At 44.3% G+C, this 22,781-nt stretch overlaps 1 protein-coding gene across 1 annotated transcript in view; it reads left to right on the top strand.

Annotated features, from left to right (window-relative positions):
• Positions 1-5,572: 5,572 nt before the first annotated feature.
• LOC143127172 (RAS guanyl-releasing protein 2-like) overlaps positions 5,573-22,781 on the top strand; it is a 101,968-nt gene continuing 84,759 nt past the window's right edge. Inside the window, exon 1 of the mRNA XM_076288484.1 lies at positions 5,573-6,195. The gene's annotated coding sequence lies outside the window, so the exon portion shown is untranslated. The remainder of the gene's footprint in view (positions 6,196-22,781) is intronic.

Below are 22,781 nucleotides of genomic sequence, written 5' to 3'. Positions count from 1 at the left end.
CTAGCAACTAACTAATTACCCTAGCAACAACCTAGAAACCACCCCTGTAATGTCAACCTAGCGACCACCATAGCAACCATCATAGCAACCATGTTATTTATGCGTTTTAGCTTATTGGATGTTGCGTTAATGCAGACAACTTTTGATCCGTGTGCCCGATTTTCATAAATGAGGTACCGTTGGAATCCTTGGATGAGGCCGAGTTCCGTGCCACTGATCAAACCCACTCTTGCAGTTCCTCGGAACCGCAATTCTAGTTCTACCTCGTCGGTCCACATGTAGGCTATGAGTTGCTTTATGAGTCGCTTTTTGCCATAATTTCCCTTCGGTTTAATCAGCCTAAAACGCGTAGCCTTCTGTACATTTTAAATTTACCTAAGTTTATTCTCGGATATGCAATTGAACTTTGACTGGGATAGTGCAATCTGTTGGCCTGGCGTGTTACAGACGCAGAGTTGTGTAAAGTGAACAGTGAGATGTTGGTAGGCTTTTGCACATTTTAATCGTTCCTTGCCACGATATAACATAACTGACAACTCATCTCCATCTCATATTGTGTATTGTTCGCCTATCATAGCCTACTGTGTCGTGCATGTAATTTCTGCCAAACTGATAAACTAGTACTTGTAAACCAAAGCGTCTTTCCTCTCCTGCTATTAGGCTAATTGAGGGGAGGAGGGCAACGCAGACAAGTAGATGACCTAGACGACACTTTAGGTTCTACATAAACATTCGCCTTTGGAATCATTTTGCGTTCTAGTGTGTATGGATATATTTTCTAATCGAATGTCGTGTAAACGCGATTAAAAAAACAAACGCATACAAAATATCCGTTTTTAAAAATATCTAGATACGTGTAAACAGGCCCTGAATTCAACATGGAATTTTAGAACCTTACATTGTTGCGGAACAGAATCTTCTGTTAGAATGTTCAAAACTCCCCTGCTGAAGGGCTAAGAGCAGGCTTGAGAATCACTGATCTTAAAGATAATAAAATAAATGAATTTATGTATACATTTAGTGACTGTACACCCATCGGCCTGTAGATGGTGGTGTTGAGCAAAGGGTTGCTATAGAGCAGTGTTTCCCAACCTTTAGGTAAGGTAATAAATAGCTACATGAATTTAAATGTGGAACAAAAATATGTTTTAATTTGGATTATAAAGAATTTTGATTATCCAATTGGGTGTGTTATTGGGATTTTATACATTTAATGTGCGCAAATATAATTTTGGCAACCTTACAACCTCAGCCCAGGCAGCATTGTGCAGATCCCCTGCAATCTCTGGCGCCCCCTAGTGGGGTCCGCGGACCCCAGGTTGGGAACCACTGCTATAGAGGATGATGAGGAGAGGACCTACAAGGCAGGACTGTCTCACACACACTCTCTCTCTCACACACATGCATACATACACACACACACAGCCACACCCACAGACTGACATGCATGCACACACACACACACACAGACACACACACGCACAAAAACAAATACACACATAAACACTCACACACACACAGGCACGCACACACTCACACACAAACACACACACGCATGCATGCACGCAGGCAGGCACATACAAGCATACACAAAAGTTGCAGTAGGAGATGAAGGATGTACAGGACTGAGCGGCAGTCATATTTTGTACCGCTATGTGGTACATCTATATTTGTATATTTTTGGTAAAACCAATACTTTTGGTGATATGATGACATCATAAAAGTGCAAAACAATGAATGTGGCCTCCAAATGTTGCTGACTTAGTAATTTGCGTAGAGTTGGAGTGCAAGGGTGATGATGATGATCCAGTGTAAACTCAGTTGGTTGCTGACACACACAATGCTCTTCCTCATACAGCAACCTCAAGTTGCTTGAGAACTTTAGTCATCCGTTTCTTGAGAACTTCAATCATCCAATCAGAACACATGGAACTAGTTATGAGGTTGCCTGGCAGTATTGCTCAAAAAGTTGCACCATGTATTGCCTAAAGCAATACGATGGAAAAATCATATTTATGCCCCTGAGCGCCAATATAACACAATTTAGCGCTTATATGGTACCCAGTTAGTTGAAAACCAACTGAAAGGGTCATGATCCTTCCTGATCAACAGCGTACCAAGCAATCTGGGTATGCATTGACAATATCAGAGACTTGTCTCCACTTTGTACCACTTGACAAGTTCAGGTGTGATTTTTAGTGCATCCCTGAGAGTATTTAGGCTATGAGATATAACAGGCAGGTCAGCAAAGTTGATCTGTTGACTGGTTGCAGATTGATGGCATGTCTCATAGGCAGAGAAAAGCTGTTGCTCTTAAACACTGTCCACTTAATCAAGAGTCAGTGTACTGATGAACGAATAGATTAAATAGACAGATATGGAAGGTTTATAAAGTGATTTCATGCTCTCTTTAAAGAGTGTTTTTAGTATTTTCAAAATATAAAATACAGTATTTTATTTTGATACATGCCATGGCTACTGTATTTTGTAGTTCATTTTGACACATTTAAAATGAGAGTAAAATATATGTATTTTGGCCCATGTATTTTGGTATGGGCTCCTAACTTTACCCAGAGACTATCTAATGAGGAGACACAGCACTCAAAAAATCCTCCATAGAAATGCATGGGGTTAGTTTGTAACGTTGCCTACACATATCACACCCCTTCCTCGGCAAAACGTCGACATGTGAATACATTGAGCCAATCATGTGGTGTGGTGTGAATACATTGAGCCAATGATATGGTGTGTTGTGAAGACATCATGCCAATCATGTGTTGTGAACTCGCCGCTGGAGCAAGATTGGTGTCGTGAAGCCTTGCGCACGCGCATTTCTGCCGAATAGGATGCCCGATGAGTACTCAAAAAGCCTTGCAATATGGCCGCCGAGTGGAGGGACTTGCCTAAAAGGACTTTGCTTTACCTCACAGACTCAAAATCCACACTGCAGTTCCTCCTAAAGCCTACCGGTGGCAGTGTGTCTATTGCCCATTCATGTGAATGTGCTGACTGTTGGGTCAACCTACATCAATAGTGTGTACATTTATGAGTGGACCTAGACAAGGGTTTGGTGTGTCCATTATCTCCTGAATAGAGTTAGCTGTAGGCTTTAGTCAGACATCTTCATATTTGCTGAGGACATTCATTAGTAGGATACGATTAGATGTGTAGCCTAGTAGTCATCAGAAATGAGGATGTACTGTGTTTGTGTGTGTGTGTGTTTAATGCATCACAACTAGTACATTTCTCTAGATAAGGGTTGGGTTGTGGGTGGGGTATATAGATAGATAGATAGATAGATAGATAGATATATAGATAGATAGATACTTTATTGATCCCCAGGGGAAATTCAAGGTCTTCCACCGCAATGAGGAAAGTCATTAGTGGACTTAAGATTAAGACATAACCGTCTGATCATCAGGTGGACATTATGCTTAGTTCTAATGTGGGTGCCCTACGTGCATCAGAGCTTTACAGGTGTGTGTGTGTCAGGGTTTCCGTTGTCCGGTAATTACCGGACATTGGTCGGAAAAAAAAATGAAATGTCCGACAAAATTAAATCTCCGGTCAAATTGTCCGATTAAAATTGGCTAATAATACCGTCCCCTGACGCAATCTGAATTTGAGATTAAGCCTTAGCCTAATATGTAGGCCTATATTATACGTCCTCTGGCTATGTTTTTAAATAAACAGGCTCTACCGTTTGAAAAGTAAGCTATTAAACAACACGTAGCCTATGCAGCATTTCAAATAGGAAGCGCACGCTTAAAACGTCCAAGTTAAACAACAAACAAATGAGTGAGGCGGTTTAAACATGGCCAGGCCCAGGCAGACTAGCATTAAAAGTTTTTTCAGAGGCCAGACGTGATGGATGATGATACATTGGTAACATCTGAAGCCTCAGATGTCCGGTCAACTCCACCACCACCAGATAAAAAGCAGAAGTGTCGGGTGTATCTGTCGGAATCAGTGACATTGGGAGTTGCGGGGGTGCGGCTGCTCCAAGACACTGTCATTCTCCGTGTACACTTGACATTCAAAGTGTTCTTTACCCAAAGCATACAGTAGGCCTATGCGTTCTCTGTCTATGATCTGCAGGGTTAGGGCCTCCTCGATGAGGAGATTGCTGGTCCGCGGATAATTTCTGGCACAATTAAACGCTATCATTGAACCGCGGCCAAAAGAAAAAGAAACTAAACATTTCCCAGAATAGGAAACATTTCTTAATTTATTGTTATCAAATAAAAAAGCATAGCATTAGGGGGTAGTGGTCATGGATGGATTACTGAACGGGCCTACTGGGCCCAGGCCCAGGGGCCCAAGAGGTCAGGGGGCCCTGAAGCCCAAGCCTTTGCATGGAATCATTGCCTCAATATCAACAAATCAGGATGTAGGCTATGAATCTGATTGAATTTAGTATTGGCCATCCCCAAAATGCACCAGAATACAGGAAATCACATCAAACAAGTTAAAAATGTTCTGGGGGAGGACCCCCAAACCCCCCTCCAACATATATACGAAAATTAGTGGGGGGCCCTTAATACATCTGGGCCCAGGGGCCCGAAAGTTCATAATCCGCCCATGGTAGTGGTGTGAGCGCTCATTCTTGTGTGTGCACATCTGTGTAAGTTAAACAGTCACCAATGGAGATAACGTGGGTAACAGCAACAAACAACGTATACCTTTTTAGAACAACGAAGGAAGCGGACTCTTGCTGTCCATGAAAAGATACTGGCTAGATCTTGTTAGGCATGTTTAAGTTATGCTAATGAACATGTTGCATTCTATACAACCTGATTATGTCATTCTTTAAGCTACATAGCCTGTCTCCAGTTTTCCTCAATTTGACTAAGAATCGATAATAGGATATTTGACCGGCATATCATCAAAATGTCCGGAAAACGAAACCTCTGCCGGTCACTTTGACCGGCACCGATTTTGTCTAGCGGAAACTCTGGTGTGTGTGTGTGTGTGTGTCAGTATGCATCAGCAGAGGAGAGATAGCTGTGTCTCTACATAGGCTACTTATTGAACTCGAACTGATGATTTGGGCTGAATGTGAACATCTTAGTGTTCGAGGTAAGTCTTTTGAGACCTACTTGGAGAGTTTCCCTTGATGATCTATGCTGACTCGTGTGGGTCTAATGTGACTAACTGGGGGACTGCGCTCGAGCCAGCCTATTTTTCGGCAGTTGAGAGAAATGCGCGCGTGGTGGTTACCAATGATTTAGTAGCTACTTTAACTTCACAGCCATTAAATCTATGAGATTGAGCACAAGGGTGCCGGTAGTCTTACTCAATTATTTAAAATGTATATGTTGTATGTATAGAAGAGATCTGTTAAAAACGGTAGCCGATACTGGAACACAAACCATTTCCTAGTGTTTGTGGCTTCACGTTCGCTATCAGCTGGTTAAAGGTAACCAACAGTAGGCCTACGTCATTGTTTTGCATGGAACCTACAGTGGCGTTCAGCCTACACTGTTTCCTTGTACACCAGCAGACAGTTAAAGTATTGCACAAGCATAAAGCTGCCAAGTACAAACCAAACACGCCCGTTCGTTTGCTGCGCTCTCTGTGCCCTGTTGCCGTCGGTTGGGGTCTCTGTCACTGGGTGCAGATGTGCTTCATCAACTCGTGGCGCGGGAACAGCTGCAGCGGATTGTGTTTGTATCTGTGTTTTTTTCTTCTCGAAGCTATGTAGCGACAGTACGCAGAGGAGCCTCCTATAGGCGGGACTGGGAGGCTTTGTGCAGAGTGGCTGGCTGGCTGACTGTGTAGCCTACCCATAGTCTGTCATTGCAGCGGTTCTGATAAACGGACTCCTGACTCCAGCGACTTATCAGAAACGCGCAGCCCTGTCCAGTTTGAGTTGTAATTAACTCTTTCAGAAGTGGCATTCTCGGTGCACCGTCAGCCTCGTGTTAATTTTGTTCCACCACCACCACCACCACATGTGGCTTTAGATCGAGCTGTTCTGTTTCACACTGCGATGGACGCGGGTGCGTGCCACTTGTGGCGCGAGTGTATGTTAATGTGAGGCTTTGGTTCTAACGCACAGGACTGCAGCAGCCATAGCAGGGGCCGCCTGTTTGGTCTGGTCACCTCTTGGACAACACTCAGTCTCCGCTCCAAGCCCTCATCCACGGCTGACCGTGTGCACAGAGCTCCGTGACGCTGTCTCAAAGTTTGAAGGTAAGACTGTCAGCCTACGCTCGAATGTTTTGACAGCAGCGTGCACCAGCAGACCGTTCCGTTCTAGCCTACTTCTGCAACATGCATGTCAACTGGGTGGAAGCGAAACGACAGTGTTTTCATGCTGCTTTACATCGTTGTGTGATATGTTTTGTAACGAGCTCTGACTGAATGTGAGCGACATGCAGACACTGTAGACAATGTGTAGTTTAATGTGCAAAACTGTCATTTTTCTACTTACGGCTCTGGTGAATTTGTGAACCGCACGCGATATAGCGTCAGAGAGTGTAGCCTTCTCAGAGTGTGCGGTTAAGATAGCTGCTGATGTTAACGGCAGCTCATAGTTTGATATGAATGTGCTTAACACTAGGCTACAGTCGTGCCTGCAACTATTTGAAGTCCACCAAACGCACCAGCACACAGTGCTATGTTGTGCGTGCGAATTATGTAACGGAAGCATCTGTTGTAAGTTACCCGAGGCAGTTTTGTTACTTCATAACTAGTCTTCCCACTATTAAGATTATAATGGCTGACTGTTGTTGTTATCCATGAGCAATTGTCAGTTTTGGCATAGTGGTTCTGGGTGCGCCATGACATTCCCTTCCTTGCATTTAAACATTTTGCATTATATTAACAATAGCTCATCTGAATGTCTCGGTTGTACTGTATTTGTTTCTGTAAACAGCCCAGAATTAACATATAACATATTCACTGAGAGTCGGCGCCTCTCAGTCTGTAAATTAATGTATAATTAATATTTATATTCAGAGATATGGATCAGCGGGAGAGTTCTGTTACAATCCACCGGACAGACCTACGGTGCGCGAGGTTCCGTCTCCATGGAGGGTCGGATAAAGCCCGACGCATGCGGTCTCCCGGTGGCTCGTTTGAGTTCGGATCGATAAGCCCCATTTCATTATGCCGCGCGCGCGCCTCTGGCCGCTCCCGATGGCCACAGCACCGGCCGCCCCCTTTCCGCTCTTCCGCGGTCAAGGGCATAAAGACGGATTAGGTACAGCAGGCACCGTCTCTCCACGGATTTCTGTCTCTAAAAAGTAGCGATGCGTCTTGCCGACATGAGCCAGCAGTGAAGTCGCTGCATGTTTGGTTCCAGTCAGATAGTTCTGACCCTCGCGCTCACGCGTGACGCGTCTGAGCCGATGATCCCCAGCCTTCGCCCCTGTCTCAGATCAGGCAGATTTCGAGACCAGGATGAGAGGTGAAAAGTGTGTTCTGCCAATGGTTATGACTTTGGTGCATAATCCCAGAGCTTAGTGGCTTTAAACTTCAAGGCCTCCGATTTTAAGATTGTGTAGCCTGCTGGGTTGACCTGTTTGGGAGCCAGGCCGAGGATGTGGGCCTGTTTGTTTCTCTTATCCTGAGACTGACTGACTGGTATGTTTTTCTACTCTCAAAGACCATACTAAAATTAAGCGTGCATACTGCGTAGCTGCCCAGAGGGACCCATAAGGCAGGAGCACAATATGAAACATTATATGAAATATTCAGTCCTTCGTACCTAATTACACAATGCAGTGAGTTTCCCTCCATTCATTATCAATGCATTTGAAGGCAATGAGACCTTCCTGAAGGGGCTGACTAAACAAAGCGCTGATTTCCACTCTGTCTGTGCTCGGCATGTTCGCCGTCAATTGTGCCGAGTTGAAAAGGTGCAAAAAGTCAACAGGAAAGAATGTTGACGCTCGGCTCTGTTCAGTGGATCTGCCTCCAGTGCTCACAAAGAGATTTTAATTGGCTGTGGTGTAAGAGTGGTTCTATAGAGGTCAGAGGATGAAGTCTAACCGTGGAAGGGAAACGACAGGGAATGTAACACGCCGGATAAGGGATCAAGCTCTAGAGGGAGGGAGAGAGGGAGAGAGGTAGATAGAGAGAGGGAGAGATGGAGATGGAGAGAAACAGGGAGAGATGGAGAGAGACAGAGGTAGAGGTAAGGAGAAAGAGACAAAGGGAATGAAGAGAGAGAGAGAGAGAGAGAGAGAGAGAGAGAGAGAGAGAGAGAGAGAGAGAGAGAGAGGCAGAGAGAGAGAGTAATTATGACATGCACACATATACACACACACACACTGAGTCACACTTGCTGAGAAAGTCCTACAGGTCTTGACAGCTGCTGTTATTCAGGGTTGTACTCTTCCTTGATGGTCAGAGAAATGTTCATGGTGACCTTAAGTGCCCTTCCCTGGGAGTGTGTGAGTGTGACTGTTGCAGCCCTGTGTGGAGGAAGAGTGGGTGAGTGTTGCAGCCGTGTGGAGGAAGAGTGTGTGAGTGTGTGTCGGGGGGGGGGGCTTGCTTATGGCATGAAATGGTGTGTGTTAGGCAACGTACTGGAGATGAGTTATGGAGAGGTGTGTGTTATGGAATGGGAGGTGTGTTACGACATGAGAAGTGTGTTTTGGCATGAGAAGTGTGTGTTTTGCAACACAGGTGAGTAATAGAGGAAGAGGATGAGCCATGTAGCACAGACTTGTGTCATGCCCACACGCCCCCCCGCACACACACACACTGAACCCTCTGCCAACATACTGAACCCTCTGCCTGTTATTCCCAACATACTGAACCCTCTGTTATTCCCAACATACTGAACACTCTGTTATTCCCAACACACTGAACCCTCTGTTATTCCCAACACACTGAACACTCTGTTATTCCCAACACACTGAACCCTCTGCCAACATACTGAACCCTCTGCCTGTTATTCCCAACATACTGAACCCTCTGTTATTCCCAACATACTGAACACTCTGTTATTCCCAACACACTGAACCCTCTGTTATTCCCAACACACTGAACACTCTGTTATTCCCAACACACTGAACCCTCTGCCAACATACTGAACCCTCTGCCTGTTATTCCCAACACACTGAACCCTCTGTTATTCCCAACGTACTGAACCCTCTGTTATTCCCAACACACTGAACCCTCTGTTATTCCCAACACACTGAACCCTCTGTTATTCCCAACATACTGAACACTCTGTTATTCCCAACACACTGAACCCTCTGTTATTCCCAATGTACTGAACCCTCTGTTATTCCCAACACACTGAACCCTCTGTTATTCCCAACACACTGAACCCTCTGTTATTCCCAACATACTGAACCCTCTGCCTGTTATTCCCAACGTACTGAACCCTCTGTTATTCCCAACACACTGAACCCTCTGTTATTCCCAACATACTGAACCCTCTGTTATTCCCAACACACTGAACCCTCTGCCTGTTATTCCCAACATACTGAACACTGAACAGGTTGGTTGGTATGGTTCCCAGCTAGCAGACGTGCAGGGCACTGTGCCTGTGGGGGACAACAGGAGTGTGTGTGTGTGTGTGTGTGTGTGTGTGTGTTTCAGAGAGGGCTCCAGATGGGAGGAGCATCCAGTGGGAAATGCTGCTCTGACACACACAATGCTGCTGCCAGTGGTGTCTCTATGTGTTTGCTTAAAATACAACTGCTGCACAGTATGCAAATTAAATGTGTGTGTGTGTGTGTGTGTGTGTGTGTTCGTGTGTGTGTGTGTGCTTGTGTGTGTGTGCGTGCGTGTGTGTGTGTGTGTGTGTGTGTGTGTGTGTGTGTGTGTGTGTGTGTGTTCATGTGTGTGTGTGTGTGTGTGTGTGTGTGTATGAGTTTTCCCACATACAATGCATGTGTTGATGGTGTATGTTTGTAAATGTGTGTGTGTGTATGTGTGTTTCTGTATGTGATGTGTGCATGTGATGTGTGTGTGTGTATATTTGTAAGTGTGTGTGTGTGTATGTGTGTTTCTGTGTGTGATGTGTGCATGTGATGTGTGTGTGTGTGTGGGTGTGTGTGTGTGTAATTAGGGCACCCGGTTTCCTCTCCGCTCCTCTGTCAGCTCTGCTCAGTGCTGCTGCTGAGGCGCTGACATCACACAGTCACAACACAGGAAATGGCACTCGACCTCTGACCCCTCTGATGCTCGCGCTGCCTCCGAGGGAACTCGTAAACAGGAAGTGCCCCCGCACGGCTCTGGAATGCCAAATATAGCCCCCCTCTGGGGCAAGGGGGCTGATGGAGTAAAGGATACAGAGATGCCGGGGTATCAGTGTCAAAGCAGAGGAAACAAAGTGCACCAGGCGCGCCACACCCGAGCGCAGCCGAACCACGCCCATAACGGAGTGCGCAAATAGTTTTATTTATTTGTTTATTTATTTATTAGGACATGAATTAACAGACAAGCTGTAAATAAACCAGAGCTAGCTTGTGAGTGCTAATTTTCTTTCCGTTGTCCCTAGCCAGTTCCTAAAAAGACAGACTGAAGCCTGGTGTCATTTATTTGAATGTGTGTGTGTGTGTGTGTATGTGTGTGTGTGTATGTGTGTGTGTGTGTGTGTGTGTGTGTGTGTATGTGAGCAGCTGCCACTTCTGGTGTAGCCAGTTCCATTGGATATAGTGGAAGCTCATTGATGCAGTATATGTGAATGGACCCCTTCAGTTCCATTGGTTACAGTGGAAGCTAATAGATGCAGTATATGTGAATGGACCGCTTCAGTTCCATTGATTACAGTGGAAGCTAATTGATGCAGTATATGTGAATGGACCGCTTCAGTTCCATTGGTTACAGTGGAAGCTCATTGATGCAGTATATGTGAATGGACCCCTTCAGTTCCATTGGTTACAGTGGAAGCTAATAGATGCAGCATACACCCCGCGAATGGACCGCTTCAGTTCCATTGGTTACAGTGGAAGCTAATTGATGTAGCATGCTCCCCGCGAATGGACCGCTTCAGTTCCATTGGTTACAGTGGAAGCTAATTGATGTAGCATGCTCCCCGCGAATGGACCGCTTCAGTTCCATCGGTTACAGTGGAAGCTAATTGATGTAGCATGCTCCCCGCGAATGGACCGCTTCAGTTAGGGGCCTGGTGTGGCCTCCCTGTTACTTCAATTAGTTCAATGCAGCTCTGTATGCACTGAGTACTATGTAGACCTGTTCTTTTATCTTGTTTGAAGCTTGAATTTCCCCTAGGGATCAATAAAGTATATCTATCTATCTATCTAATGTGAAATTCGCACATCTATCACACCCCTAGTCGAGGTTGTGGTATCCTCTGCTTGCACTCTGTGCTACATTCAGCTGCATCAGTGCTGGTTTTTTATGGCGGTGGTAGTGTAGTGGTTAAAGAGCTGGGCTAGCGTGCAGTAGCCTGAAAGTTGTTGGTTCAATTCCCGGCTTCCACTGTTGTGCCCTTGAGCAAGGCACTTAACCCCAAGTTGCTTCGGGGACAATGTAATCCCTTGTAATATAGCTGACATATGTAAGTCACTTTGGTCAAGAAGTGTCTGCTAAATGTAATGTAATGTAATATAGTGCAGTTGGGTCTGCTGCATCAGTGCTGGTTTTATATGGTGCATTTGGGTCTGCTGCAGGACCAATGAGGGAGCTGGGAGTGGTCGAAGGAAATCGTGAAGCTGTCCGCGCGCTGTTGGAAATAACAATTGATTATAGAACCCCTGTTAACCTAATGATTCTGACCCCGCTAGATATGGAGAAGTTTCAGTCAAAGTAATATTACTATCCATAGTAGGCCGATGTAGGCCTACCCACGATACTGTTACAAGAATGCCTTCTAGCTATTTAATTAGACTCAAACTTCCCCAAGAATAGTCAGAGGCTATAGTGCTGGCCTGGACCACTATACTCATCTGGACAGAACATCTTACCGAAGCTACAGAGGGTTCAGGGTGTGCTAAGGTTATCTGTCTAATTCCAGACTACTAATAAAATCAGTGACCCACCACAGTACAATACGATGGCCAGTTCTCCTGGTAGCATGCCTACTTTCACTGAGTTAGCCCCACGGCCCTAGGGACTAATCCTAGCCGTTCCCCCTGGCACATCTTAAACTTTGAGGGATATCTAAAGAAACTCTAGAAAACTATGTGGGTCAAAGCATAACAATTTATTAGTCAGATACAAGCTATTCATCCAATACATTATAGAAGATACATCTAAATGAATAATGTGAAAGTTACGAAAACAGGTTAAAGGAACATTTAGGAAACCATATGAAGCAATCAGAGAATAAACATACCAGCTCAGAGGATGATGACTACACACCAGAGTGGTGCGGGAGATTCTGACTACAGAATGGCTCCCAGAATGCTGTGTGAACCTAACTTAAATACGGTAGGCTACCTAGTTTGTGGTTGGTTACGTTGATATGGATCACATGATTGGAGGTCAGCTGATTTGGGATCACATGGTTGGAGGTCATCTGATTTGCGAGTACTTTGATGAGACTTGAGACCATTGTTGTAGTGAGTGTGCGTTAATCAAGACATGACAAGGTACACATTAATTACATTTCCTGCTTCCTAGTTAGTTTCACATGTGAAAAAGGCAAAGGTTAGAGATATAATCAAAAGTTGTTGTAGCAGCAATATGTGACAATGGGCCCACCATGAGGCCCACACTTAGTAGTTGATCAAGAGTCAATATATGACTGAAAAGATTATCATCAGCCTGGTAATTAGGATCCCACTGGTTTTATATGGTGCAGTTGGGTCTGCTGCATCAGTGCTGGTTTTATATGGTGCAGTTGGGTCTGCTGCATCAGTGCTGGTTTTATATGGTGCAGTTGGGTCTGCTGCATCAGTGCTGGTTTTATATGGTGCAGTTGGGTCTGCTGCATCAGTGCTGGTTTTATATGGTGCAGTTGGGTCTGCTGTTGCCAGCGATGGAGATTTTGCACTCAGTCAGGCACGACTTCTGTCTCTGCCTCCGCACGTAGAGGGAAACCTGTGGACTTGTCTTGGCAGCACATTATGGTGAAATCTGCCATTAGACTGACTTATCGCCTGAACCACATAGAGGGAAACCTGTGGACTTGTCTTGGCAGCACATTATGGTGAAATCTGCCATTAGACTGACTTATCGCCTGAACCACATAGAGGGAAACCTGTGGACTTGTCTTGGCAGCACATTATGGTGAAATCTGCCATTAGACTGACTTATCGCCTGAACCACGCCTACGGGGGAGCGGACGCTAGCGCACCCTGCTCAATACGCTGCTATAGGGAGCGGACGCTAGCGCACCCTGCTCAATACGCTGCTATAGGCGTGGAGCGGACGCTAGCGCACCCTGCTCAATACGCTGCTGTCTGAAGGAGCTGTTCTCCATTCCAATACAGCAGACGTTTTTGTCCAGCGCTGAGAATTCCTCGCCATCCTTCTTCTCACTGCAGGGTCTTTTAGCTATCCTCTCTCTCTATCTCTCTCTCTCTCTATCTCCCTGTCTCTCTCCCTCCCTCCCTCTCTCTCTCTCTCTCTCTCTCTCTCTCTCGCTATCTCCCTGTCTCTCTCCCTCCCTCTCTCTCTCTCTTTCCCTCCCTCTCTCTCTCTCTCTCTCTTTCTCTCTCTCTCTCTGTGTGCTTTTAGTAAACATCCCAGTCTCATTCAGTCCTTAAATGGAAAAAAAAGGAAAACAATCAAATTTGTAAAACAAACAAACAAAACAAAGCAATGTGCAATCTCATGATTGGGATTGTTAAAGCAACACCAAAGAACTTTTCCTCTGTTGCACGCACGCTATTTGTTTATCCAGCAACGGCTTTGCAAATAACGATGTCCATAGACATGGTAGAATATGTTGCATGATTTTATGAAAGTATTATGTATTGCGACATCATGCAAGTCAAATGTGTAGTTTCTTATGTCTCATTCCATCGAACTACAAGCCCGCTACCCGATCTGGCAAACTTACATAGTGCGGTTATAGCCGATAGAGGGCCGCGAAGCGAATGCAGAAGTGCCGTTCACCCTGTTACGAGTTGATGAACCACGGAAACAATTTTGGAAACATTATTTTAAGGTACAAAAAACTCTTTGGTGTTGCTTTAAGAGATCAAATATATAACAACTCTTTCACCAGGAGCGAGGACTATACCTTTACCAGACACAAATGCTGATAACCTCAGGAGACGTTGGTTTAGTTGCAAACTTCAGTCAGTGTTTCCCATACATTGACTTCTTTGTGGCGGCCCACCACAATATCAACATTGATCACCACACAGTGATTTTCCAGGTTGTACTAAATTGTGCTTAAATCTGGTTCATCATAACCACGCTACGCTAATTTGTTAAAAACTGTTGAATTCAAGTTAATTCTGCAAACCTACCCCCACAAATAGAATTCAGTTCTGTGGGAAACACTGTCAGTCTAATACCCACTAATACTTTAAGATCTCAGGCAGTGTGCCTGGTATCAGGCGTGTGCCGTGTGCTTTAATGTTTGAAAATAGATCATTAAAAAATGTCTGATAACTTCAGGCACTAACATTTTCCTCGCCCTGAATACCTATCCCCCCCTACTCCCCGGCTGACGTCAAGAGTTATGGTGGGCAATGAGTTCTCTAGCTACTGAAAAGGCATGCAGCCTTATGAACACTAAAAACGGCACACTTGCCACTGATTAGCAGGCCTGCTAGAATGCAAACTCTATATGTCTTGGAGACATAGTTGGCGATATCATGCTGTCAGCAGACATTTTCTCAGCATGGTCCGAACTAGACACAGAACTGCATAGTGACCAAGGCTCAGTTTTTTTTTGGAATGACAGACACGTGACCACAGGAGAGGTGTTACATTTCTAGATAGGGGGTTTCACACACCAGCCAACTGGCAACCAAGCCTATTTACCATCCAAAAAAGCCAAGCACCAACAAAGCGACGTTTGTGGACAAGAAACATAACCAACAGCCTTCGTTTACATCTCACTGGGGTAAGCAAGCAGGCACCTTCCTTCTTCAATGTTTTATTGAACAACACACGATTGGCACAATGTATTCACTTGTCGACTTTTGGAAGGTGCGCGCTATGTATGGATGTAACAATTACCGGTATAATGGTAAACCGCGATAAAAATGTTGACGATAACAAATACCTTTTTCTTTTGAAATATCATAATTATCACGGTTGATTACCGCGGTGTTGAAACCGTGTGTTTAATCCTTCCCAGCTTCATCCGAGCCTGCTTTTGACATACAGTAGGCCTGGTACAATGGAACAAAACTGGTACCCTACTGATTCTGTTGTCTTTTGATGGTTTTAACTGCGATTCGGATTAGGCTTCACCTGATTTTAAAAGGTGGGACATTTTTACCGCAAAACGTCCACTGTATCATTTAGCCACTCTGCGTCTTATGTTCGCGTCCACATTAAATCCATTCCACTCACGTTTACAGGAGAATACCGTAACCTAAAGTTTTATTTCAACACTTACTTTGGTCTCACTCATTGGGTCCAAATAACAGAAATAGCAAACTCCAAGTCATGGTAGGGTAAGTTAAGCTATAAGCACATAGCCAATTAAACATGAAAAAGTGAACGGGACACTTTTTGAAAATATTTCAGCTTGTGTAGGCCTATCAGTGCTTTCTGAACATATTGAATACACTTTTAAAAATACTGTGATAATACCGACAACCGTTATAATTTTGGCCACTATAACCGTGAGGTTAAATTTTCATACCGTTACATCCCTAGCATTATGTTTAGACAACTGCCATATTGGCGTTACGAACTAGCCCCATGCATTTCTACAGAGGATGTTTTGAGTGCTGTGTCTCCTCATTAACGGTCTCTGTTTCAACATGGTGTCTGGTGTCCCAGACCCACTTCCCTCCATTCCTGCATGAAGTGGGACACGTGACGTGGGTGCTAATAGATTATCAACAGATTGTGGAGTATTGCAATCTACAGTATGTGTTGCCATGCTGCCATGTTAATGTGATTGTGGAGATGGCAAAACTGGTGTTTTTAGTGGTGATAAGAGAACTCTCTCTCTCTCTCTCTCTCTCTCTCTCTGTACATCACACACTCACACACACACACACTAGTTGTGGCGATACCATCTTCACACAGCAGGCATTTTTATTCTCCTGGTGTGTGTGTGTGTGCGTGTGTGTGTGTGTGTGTGTGTGTGGCAGGGCTGTAGTGCTGCCCCCTAGGGCACTTGGCTGCCCTGTATTTGCATGTATTGCTTTATAATAGCCCTGCTGCTGCCTGGTGATCCACACACAGGCACTCAAAGACATACACTACTGAACTTTATTGAATGCTACCTCTGACTAAGAATGCATTACTTTGCACTTGTATAGTCTTTTATTTTGTAATCTTAAAAGCAATAAACATATATTGCAATGTTAAAGAATTCATGATTTTTCATTCAGATATGTAAATAAACATGTAGAAGTTGCTATTAGTGAATTAATGGGGAGATAATTGATAATCGAATCGAAATCGAATCGGACTGAAAAAATGAATCGTTAGATTATTCGATGCATCGCTAGATTAATCGTTTAAAAAATAATTGTTTATCCCAGCCCTAGTTATGCGCATTTGGTAGCCTGTTCAGTGACAGTAAATAGGCTATGCCAGTGGGCTACATTAAATCTGATGCAAGCCAAATATATAATTCTGTAGCCTTTATAGCCTAGGTTACTAATAATTAAAACCGTTTCATGTGTTGATGATTGTTCATGAATGTCAAATCAATTGTGTGCTACACAGATCAAATATTAAATGACAAATTGAAGCCATTGCATTTCAGATAATTATATTTCACAACAAACACTTTGGCAGAACTATGAGACTTATGGTAGACAATAGCCCATATTAAGTTTATACCGATTTTATTTATGACCACCTACACCTAGACAATAATTTTGAGTGAACCATTTTAACCTAAAAACGTAGGCTATAGCTTATAATTTTGAATAGCCTATGCCAAAGTTCTTTTGAGGTTATGCTATTCATTCATTCACTCATTTTTTTTAAGAGTGAAGACAATCAAACTCACAATTGATTTCAAACCATGATCATTGTTGTTTTTAAATTTATGCTTTCATTATTTTCCAATTCATGTAGGCAACTATCTAACCTTTTTTCTCTCGATGTTCAATTTGATGACTTTCGATGAAAATCCTGTAGATGGTGCTTGTGAAATCAAACAGAAATCCTCTAGTATTGCCTTCATTTTACGACATCCTCTTTTCCTCAATCTACTGTTTTGGTCTACTTTTCTACCTTGTGCATGAGCAGACATGAAGCTGACCTAAACCAAAGTCCTTTTAGGCAAGTCCCTCCACTCGGCGGCCATATACCAACGTTTTATGGGCACTCGTCGGGCACAGTCTTTGGGTCAAACTGCGCGTGCGCAAGGCTTCACGACACCAATCTTGCTCCAGCGGCGAGATCACAACACATGATTGGCATGATGTCTTCACAACACACCATATGATTGGCTCAATGTATTCACATCACACCACATGATTGGCTCAATGTATTCACATGTCGACGTTTTGCCGTAGACAACGGCCATATTGGCGTGACAAACTAGCCCCATGCATTTCTATGGAGGATTTTTTGAGTGCTGTGTCTCCATATTAGAAAGTCTCTGCCTAAACCTTGCTTGAATAAACGAGGCCAAGATGCAGCTAACTAGCTTAAGCCCCAAGTGAAAGTCCACGCTAGTTCAAGCCAGGTTATTTCTGTTAAGCGCCGCCTTCACTAGTGAGGTTGATGGAGTACCCCTCTGGAATCTGGAGAAATCCAAAGAGAACAATTATAACAACAACATTGTTTTGTTTAGCATTTAGCATACTTTCTTTGGCAGATAAGGAAATACCATGTTGGTTTACTCACAAATAAACATGATTTTTTAGGTTAGCGCATTAACACACTCTCGCAGGCAGATGTTGCAATGTCATGTTTATTTACTCAAAAATAAACATATTGTTTGTGGTTTGGCAATCTTAACATACTCTTTCAGGCAGATAACGCAATGTCATGTTTATTTAGTCACAAATAAACATATTGTTTGTGGTTTGGCAATCTTAACATACTCTTTCAGGCAGATAACGCAATGTCATGTTTATTTACTCACAAATAAACATATTGTTTGTGGTTTGGCAATCTTAACGTACTCTTTCAGGCAGATAACGCAATGTCATGTCTGCGTACTTGCTTGTAAACATATGTTTTTAGTTTAAAAGTGCAGTCAGTGATTACGCATGAAGTCACATTTGTTTATGTTTATGTTGTTTATGTTTATATTTAAATTTCTTAGCAAATGCGTTTGTCCAAAACAACGTACATCATATTCAGTATTCCCAGGGAAACTCCTCACAGGGTTTTGGTGTTGGTATGGGGACAGGCTGCCCCACTCTCTCAGTTTTGGGGGATGGACAGTGTGATCAGAGAGAGAGTAGATCAGCCAGCGATTGTCTAGTATGATCAGAGAGAGAGTAGATCAGCCAGCGATTGGCCAGTGTGATCAGAGAGAGAGTGGATCAGCCAGTGATTGGCCAGTGTGATCAGAGAGAGAGTAGATCAGCCAGCGATTGGCTAGTATGATCAGAGAGAGTAGATCAGCCAGTGATTGGCCAGTGTGATCAGAGAGAGAGTAGATCAGCCAGTGATTGGCCAGTGTGATCAGAGAGAGAGAGTAGATCAGCCAGTGATTGGCTAGTATGATCAGAGAGAGAGTAGATCAGCCAGTGATTGGCCAGTATGATCAGAGAGAGAGTAGATCAGCCAGTGATTGCTAGTATGATCAGAGAGAGAGTAGATCAGCCAGTGATTGGCCAGTGTGATCAGAGAGAGAGTAGATCAGCCAGTGATTGCTAGTATGATCAGAGAGAGAGTAGATCAGCCAGTGATTGGCCAGTGTGATCAGAGAGAGAGTAGATCAGCCAGTGATTGCTAGTATGATCAGAGAGAAAGTAGATCAGCCAGTGATTGGCCAGTGTGATCAGAGAGAGAGTAGATCAGCCAGTGATTGGCCAGTGTGATCAGAGAGAGAGTAGATCAGCCAGTGATTGGCCAGTGTGATCAGAGAGAGAGTAGATCAGCCAGTGATTGGCCAGTGTGATCAGAGAGAGAGTAGATCAGCCAGCTAGTGGATCGTGAGATGTTTGTTGAATGTGACCAAAAAAAAAAAGAATATGAATGTTATGGGCGTTAAATAGCTTACAATCACTGTCTGATCACACTGGCCAATCACTGTCTGATCATACTAGCCAATCACTGGCTGATCATACTAGCCAATCACTGGCTGATCATACTAGCCAATCAGTGTCTGATCATACTCTCTCTCTGATCATACTAGCCAATCACTGTCTGATCATACTCTCTCTGATCATACTGGCCAATCACTGGCTGATCTACTCTCTCTGATCATACTGGCCAATCACTGGCTGATCTACTCTCTGATCATACTAGCCAATCATTGGCTGATGTACTCTCTCTGATCATAATGGCTTATACTCTCTTTGATCATACTGGCCAATCACTGGCTGATCTACTCTCTCTCTCTCTGATCATACTGGCCAATCACTGGCTGATCTACTCTCTCTGATCATACTGGCTAATCACTGGCTGATCTACTCTCTCTCTGATCACACTGGCCAATCACTGGCTGATCTACTCTCTCTCTGATCACACTGGCCAATCACTGGCTGATCTACTTTCTCTCTGATCTCTGATCTCTCAGGCATATAATGCATCATCATGTTTGCTTACTCTTGGTGATCTGAAACGCATGGTCAGTGGCAAAAAGCTTAAATACATTTAGGGGTGTGTCCAGTCCACGTTCAGGGTTATTTTGTTATCAAACTTCGGGCACATTGCTCAAAATTGTTGTTCTTCTGTTTCTTAATCAGTCATGGGTGTGTTTTGGGCGTAACATCTTTTAAACCAATGAAAGTGACATCTGTCATTCCCTTTAACAGCAAGCAGCGCATCGGTAGTTTGCCAGGCAGCGGCACATTTGAAGGAATCTGCTTGCCTGCGAGACTGTGTATGGAACACAGGGTTTTCACTAAACCTTGCTTTACTGAAACCTTTTTGTGACTATACATGCATTCTGCACTCGCCTTTTATTTGAACTCACAGGCAAAGTGAAACTAACTTCACCGTGGACTCATAGTCAACGGCAAAACAGTTCTACACAGTTATTTACTTTCACTATTGACTGACAAGGGGCTACAATCAAAAATGTAGCCTGACCTAGCCGGACTCCAGTCTATTTAGAATTTAAATCTGGTACTGTATCATTGGGATGTGGTTATGGGTCGTGTTTCAACTGAAACAGGGGGAAAATGCCTCTGCACGCAATTGGATAACCCTAAACCAGTCAGAGCAACAAAATATGTGGATCCTGTAGGAACAACAGCCAAAACATCTATCTTCGCGACAAATGAAATGCCTAACTCACTGTTTTTGGTTAGTTATTTTTTCAAGTTATTGCGCTGTCAATATCTTTTGCAACACATGATGGCAAAATCTAAATGTTTAGCAAAAGCCTTTCTGTTGCAAACAAAATCAACCAGTGCATACTCAGGTGTCATGAATGACTAGGCACTGTTGCCTAGTCCCGCCCAGACGATTTGATTGGTGCGCACAGTTCTCATACGGTGTAGAGGTTTCTCAATGGAACAAGTCCACACAGAATTTCCAAACCTCAACTTTTGTGGGCGGGGATTAAATTTGGCTGGCTTCCAGGCTACTGAGAGGGCATCAGCAGACGTCAACACTCCGACCCTCCGACACTCCGACGGATTCCGTGTGCTGTCTACTCTCAGAGAGTAAAGTGGAACAACATAGACTTGGCCCAGTTGCATGTCGGATGTGTAATAAATTAGCTCTCTCTCTTCTCTTCTACTCTGTCTTCTGTCCTATGCTCTCTCTCTGTCTCTCTCTCTCTCTCTTCTGTCCTATGCTCTCTCTCTTCTGTCCTATGCTCTCTCTCTGTCTCTCTCTCTCTCTCATCTGTCCTATGCTCTCTCTCTCTCTTCTGTCCTATGCTCTCTCTCTGTCTCTCTCTCTCTCTCTTCTGTCCTATGCTATCTCTCTCTCTTCTGTCCTATGCTCTCTCTCTTCTGTCCTATGCTCTCTCTCTGTCTTCTGTCCTATGCTCTCTCTCTCTCTCTCTCTCTTCTGTCCTATGCTCTCTCTCTTCTGTCCTATGCTCTCTCTCTGTCTTCTGTCCTATGCTCTCTCTCTCTCTCTCTGTCTTCTGTCCTATGCTCTCCCTCTCTCTCTCTCTCTTCTCTCCTATGCTCTCTCTTCTCTCCTATGCTGTCTCTCCTCTCTGTCTTGTTGAATACAAGTTGCTGTATTCACATGACTGTTTGGATGCAGTATTGCCAAAGCTGAGTAATGCAAAATGCTGAAACCACTAAAGGAATTTTTTTTATCCCTCTCACTTTCCTTTGCATGTTGTTCTGTCTCACTCACTACGTCTTTCAGTTCTTCCTCTTTCTCTCTCTCTCTCTCTCTCTCTCTCTCTCTCCCCTCCTCTCCTAACCCCTTGTTGCCTTCACACACATCGACACACACACACACACACACACACACCACACACACACGCATGCTGACTTCCGTTGTTTGTTCTTAGTTGGCGTTTACACATCTGGTCGAAGGCTCACAAGGGGAGCCGACGCAGGGAGAGCGGCTAACACTAAAGCAGGAAACATCTGCCCCAAACAAGCCCAACACTGAACACACACACGGCAGAATCCAGAAATACACACACACACACACACACACACACACACATGCACACACACATACACACATACACACACACACACACCCACACATGCACAAACACATGCACACACACACACACACACACACACACACACATGCACAAACATGCACAAACACACACACACACATGCACAAACACACACACACACACATACACACACACACACACACACACACACACACACATGCACAACCACACGCACGCACACACACACACTATATATACATACATTGTTGGTGGAGTTTTTCAAATGGCCACCTGCAACATTCTTCACTCTCAATGATACCAGGATATGTTTGATACCAGGAGCGGCACCTTGACTTTGACTTGTGAGCCGTGTGCATGCAGTGCTGGCAGGCCCCTCAGAGTGGCCGTGCTGCAAGAGTAGAGGGGGTTTGATTTCTCTTTAATCTCTTCGACCCCTCAGAGTGGCCGTGCTGCAAGAGTAGAGGGGGTTTGATTTCTCTTTAATCTCTCCTACCCCACGCTCAGTAGAACTGGTGCAGTTTCAAAGACCTTGCAGGTGAGAAAAATAGCTTGTGGTCGGACAATTATAGCTTTCTGAGGTCTACAGGTCACACTTGTAACGCGTGTGTGTGTGTGTGTGTGTGTGTGCTGTGTTCGTGTGTGTGTGCAGTATGTGTGTAGTGCGTAGTGTGTGTGTGTGTGTGTGTGTGTGTGTGTGTGTGTGTGTGTGTTTGTGTGGTGAGCTGCTGACTGTAATAGCAGAAAGGCAAGACTCATTGAGTGTCACTTTTACTGTGTTTATTTCCTCTTTTGTGTATTAGACTGTTGCTCTTAATTCTATTTATAGAGAAGGCCCCCATGGTCCATGTTCCTCAGTCTTGTCCTCCTCATCGGTCTCCTCTCTCTCTCTCTCTCTCTCTCTCTCTTTCTCTCGCTCTCTCTCTCTCTCTTTCTCTCGCTCTCTCTCTCTCTTTCTCTCTCTCTCGCTCTCCCTCTCTCTCTCTCGCTCTCTCTCTCTCTCTCTTTC

Source organism: Alosa pseudoharengus, unplaced genomic scaffold (genome assembly GCF_046254945.1).
Source record: "Alosa pseudoharengus isolate Yale_2024_CS ecotype anadromous, Long Island Sound unplaced genomic scaffold, YU_APseudo_1.1 YU_APseudo_1.1_scf_17, whole genome shotgun sequence".
Classification (NCBI taxonomy): Eukaryota; Metazoa; Chordata; class Actinopteri; order Clupeiformes; family Clupeidae; genus Alosa; species Alosa pseudoharengus.
This window is presented reverse-complemented; position numbering and strand designations above follow the sequence as displayed.